Below are 5,442 nucleotides of genomic sequence, written 5' to 3' on the forward strand. Positions count from 1 at the left end.
GCAAGGCTTCGACTGCCCCCTTCAGTTCAAGGGTACTCTGAGTTTGCTGGACCATGAATGCTTCTAGCTTCTTCATCAATTCTTCCTGTTGAGTAGACATCACGAGCGGCTCTGATACCAAATTTGTTACGCCCCTGGATCTAGATCTCGTGACTGGACCTATACTTGTACTTCCTACAGCCGTGAGTATTACTAACACCTAATCCCATATTGAGAGGAGACTAGGTTAAACTATTCTATGAGATTAAAAGCAATCGACTTCAAGCATAATTTTATTTCATGAACAACTACCCTTTCAATAGGGAAAAACAAGACTCTAATAAGGAAACAAAGATCACCCAAATCGACTCAAATACTAAATGATCCTAATTACCAAATGTAAAAACTGAAACAAGATAATTCCCTAAAATAAGACATTTTCCAGAAATTAAAAATACTTATTATCCATATGATTCATAACACCTACAAGGCCTGCACCAAAAATTACTACAACCAACGTGTACGAGTAAACAAAATTCAAGGTGGGAGAATAGATATTGCGCAAGAACGAGTCCAACCATGCACAACCCCAAGGCAAGGTAAGCGTCGTTTGGGAAGGACCGTACAAAGTTGTAGAAGCACACCAGAACGGAGCCTATGTCCTAGAAGCCCAGGACGGGAGACCGATCCCCCACACCTGGAATGCACATAAGCCACATCACTTCTATTCCTAGAGCAAGGAGCAAAATGAGATACAATTGGGGCAATGGTAGCATGATCGAACCCCGAATGGATAATCACACCCTAGCCTAAGAACCAGGCCTTAGTTCATATCATAATGTATCTACTTTTTATTCTCATAAGACAATATTGATGTTCTACACATATTATCAGTAAAGTGATGCACATTGACTGCTATAAAAAAAACTATTACAGCGCTTTTTCACAATTTAAGCTTGATATCATAAGAGGTTGTGCACGTTTACCAATTGGTAACAAGGATTGATCATCCACATCATTTGAGCGAACCGTTGCGAGAATGCAACCATAGGCGTCAAAGGTTCATAACCTTTCCCTAAACATGGCAATTCAGCCCAAAAGGCCACAAGCCTCGACCATGACATGAATAAAGGTTTTAAAGTCTCATAACCTTTCCCTTAAAGAAAACAATACCTAAGTCCGAAAAACCTCGAGGTGACGGTCTCGACTTGAATTAGATGATTAAGTCTGGAGTGCAACTCCCCAAGGCCCAGGATTTAGAGCAAACTCCCAGTAGGGCAGTCAGTAAGCTCTAGCTAAAACCGACACCACAAAATAATGAGCTAGCCAAGGCTCAAAACTAAAATCTAAATAAAACTCTTTAGCCTAGAAACACAAGCCCACGACTAGAAGAGGGGGCACGTCTCTAGTCCCCAACGTGAGTACCGAGAATGGGCTTAAGAGGACTTAGACAAGTAAGGACTTGAGACTTGTAGATTGAGAATATATCTCAATTATCAAACCATTCAAGCCCCATGGCCAACATAAACCTTGGGAGATGTTTGCTTAATTAATAAAAGAAGCGAACATACATCGGTTGCCAAAACAATCCACCGGAAACGGAGGCAAGCCAACCTTTTAAACAGAAGCAATGCCATAAAAACAAAAGCTAAATATGTACTATCCACCGGATATTCCCTAGACTTACATGAAGATCACAGACAAGCCAATAACAAAAGAAGATGTGGTTCGAGAAAAAGAAAAGTCAACTGCCAGGAGGTGTAGAAGAAGGTCCGATGTCCCCCGGATAGCCCACCGGAGGACGTTCCTCCACCGGAGGATCCAAACAGAGCTGTCGGAGCCCCGCCAAGTATAACTCACCAAGGCGGAGGTACGAGGCAAAATCTGTCTCCAAGAACGCCTTTATGGCAGCATGCATCGTCCTCCATTTCCACCAACTGCTCAACAAAAAATGGTGTTTCTCTATTTTTCTATAAGTTATTGTTGTGGTATTCGGTTGATTTGATATGTCATAAACTTAACCAACCCCACTTTGTTTATCAAATTTGGATGTTTCATATTACATCCTTATGTTTTTCTTATTAACAATGATTTATATAACATTATTTCATGTTTGTAACCATTTCAGGTAATAATTAAGAAAGACGGCCATAAACTTACCAATATAGATCGGTTATATTTTACATATAACTGTTAGCAAAAATATGACTAAACAAATTTTCTTTCTTATTATATAAGTTTCTTTTTTTTTTTTTTTTTTTTTTTTTTTATTTTATTTTTTTAACGTATAACACACAGGTTATAACCTAGTACAAGAAATATACTAAGAACATTTTCCAGGAAAACAAACGGCAAAAGTAGGAAAACAACCACACTATGCAGTTAGAGCATGTAAAATTAAAGATTATATATATATATATATATATATATATATATATATATATATATATATCGAGAACAACAGGGAAATGACATTTCACGAAGGAGTAATAGCTTCTTGAATTGTGTATATATAATTATATATTACAACGACGGTTAACAATTTATAATTGTTTAAATGAATGAGCATTTACTTATTAGTTGTGTGATGCCAATTTTTGTTTGATATATCTGAAAAACTAGTCCGTGGTTCAATATTTACATGAATATTAAAAAAATGTGAAACACCATTGGTTCTTTGCTAATTCGAAAACTACATGACAATTTTGTAATGTTAGTTTAGAATATTGGTCAATCTCCATATAATGATATAGTGGCTCAAATAAATCAATGGTTTGTAACGATACATATGCAAATCCCTATATGTAATATCTTAGAAAGATTTTTAGTGCACCATCACGTCCATTTTTTCTAATAAAGAAAAAAAATTAATATCCACTAAAAGCAAAAACAAAGTTTTTTCCATTTTTCTTTTTGAGAAAATATTTTAATCTGTTTCGAATCGTGGCACCGTGTTATTTTATTTGAAAGTTGCCACCATTTTCTCTCTCTAAAAACCACTCTTTCTTTAAGATGATTATACTGTTATGTCTTCTCTTTCAAGCATGATTCAAAATCCCTAAATAAAAAAGAAAAAACCCCAATGTCGCCATGACACTCTTTGGTGAACTCATTTCGAAGAAAACCTTACTCTTCACTTCTCTTCGACGAGTAGTGAAAGCAACACCACCATCCTTTGCCACCAGAGAAGCTATCCCGCTGCTGATGAACCATAAGAGGCACTATCATAGCTCACTGTAAGTGTTTTCTTGTTTATACTTGTAACTTGCAACATCTAACGATTGTGTTTGTTATGTTTTGAAATCATCTATTACGTGTGTTTCTGAAAATCGGATACGCATCTGGACATTAATACATACATATATATATATATATATATATATATATATATATATATATATATGATTTTGATGTTTCGGTCTTGATGTTTTCAGATTCTCAAACGTGTTTCGCTAAAAGATATATTTTCTTGAGCAGATTTATCAAACTGTGACATGCTTATTTATCATGGTCGAGTAATTTAACTTTTGTAGATTTGCGTGTACATATTTATCATGGTTGAACGGTTGTAGTTCTATTTTTGAGCATTTTCTTTTCAAACCGTGACATGCTTTGTATTTCAATCGAAGTTTTCTGATCCAGAGTTTTGTGCATCTGAGCTTATTATTATTATTATTGCCATCGACCTCCATTTTCACCAACTGTTCAACAAAAAATGGTGTTTCTCTGTTTTTCTGTAAGTTATTGTTGTGGTATTCGGTTGATTTGATATGTCATAAACTTAACCAACCCCACTTTGTTTATCAAATTTGGATGTTTCATATTACATCCTTATGTTTTTCTTATTAACAATGATTTATATAACATTATTTCATGTTTGTAACCCTTTTTGGAAGTTGCCACCCTTTTTCTCTCCCTAAAAACAACTCTCTCTTTTAGACGATCATACTATTATTTGTTCTTCTCTCAAGCAGGATTCAAAATCCCTAAATCACAAAAAAAACGCCATTGTTGCTATGACATTCTTTGGTGAACTCATTTTGAAGAAAAACCTTACTCTTCACTTCTCTTCAACAAGTAGTGAAAGCAAAACCACCATCCTTTGCGACCAGAGAAGCTATCCCACTGCTGATGAACCCTTGTTGGATTCAGATTACTCCGATTGTGCAGTTTGTAAAGATAACTTTGAACTTGATGAGGAAGCGAAACAGTTGCCATGTAAGCACATGTACCATCAGGATTGCATTTTGCCTTGGTTGGAGCTGCATAACTCCTGTCCTGTTTGCCGGTATGAGTTGCCTACGGACGATCCAGATTATGAGAATAGGTCTCACCAAGCTTCTAACGGTGGTGGTTCATTAGGTGTTGCAGCGTCCGGTGGTTTTGAAATTAATTCATATTGGTTTATACCTAACCTTTTAAAGTGTTGAAATTTTAATATGTATATCATATTCTTCATGTTTGACAGGGAAGGGAAGGGAAAACAGTTTTTTGGCTAATATACATATCAGAATGAACACTTTTTTGGCTGCATTCTATGAACTGATTCATATTTCAATTTATGTTTTTTTCTTGATTTAACACTTCATTTATGTGGACAGTGCAGGATCTTGACAAGGTTGAATTCTAAAAAGGTATCAAGTATGTTTATGTAGATGATTCAATGGATGATGTTGGTGAGATTCCAATTCTATTGGAATGAAATCAAGAATTCCAATTCTGTTGGAATGGAATGACGAATTCCAATTATGTTGGAATCACAGAAGTTGATGCTTGAAGAACGGACCACAAAATTGAAACGGACCACATTATTCTTTTAGAATGTATTAGTCGTTGTTAGGTTGCGATGTTTTCTTTCCCGTTTTGATTTTTTTAGTTTTATTTCTTTAACAATAAATTTAATTATTAACAATTGTTACCCGTATTCTGTAAGAAATAATGTATTTGTTGTTTTTATTCTTCAATTGTTTGTTCAAGAATTTGTTATTCTACAAGAAGTTTTTAAATTCATGATAAAGAAATAGGTTTAAGAATATTTTTATTATTTATGGTTCAAGAATATTTTTATTTTTGAATATACTCATAAACATATTCTGTCAGAACGTCCGAATTAAAAGAATTATAATTCGTAAAATCGGATTTTTAAAATTAATAGAATCTATGATCCCTTAAAAATGCAATTTTCATTTATTAAATCTATATTAATTGACTAAATTACCCTTGTAATTAATTAAGATGATTTTTTCAATTATATTTACTTCAATAATATATATTAATCACTTTCTTAAAATAAGTAAATTTGATTGACCCACATTTATGAATACAATAACACAATAATTACTTTAAATAAAATAACCTAAGCCTATATATATATATATATATATATATATATGATTTTGACGTTTCAATCTTTATGTTTTCAGATTCTCAAACGTGTTTAGCTAAAAGATATATTTTCTTGAG

Source organism: Lactuca serriola, chromosome 3 (assembly GCF_051521515.1).
Source record: "Lactuca serriola cultivar US96UC23 chromosome 3, Lser_US96UC23_V15, whole genome shotgun sequence".
Taxonomy (NCBI): domain Eukaryota; kingdom Viridiplantae; phylum Streptophyta; class Magnoliopsida; order Asterales; family Asteraceae; genus Lactuca; species Lactuca serriola.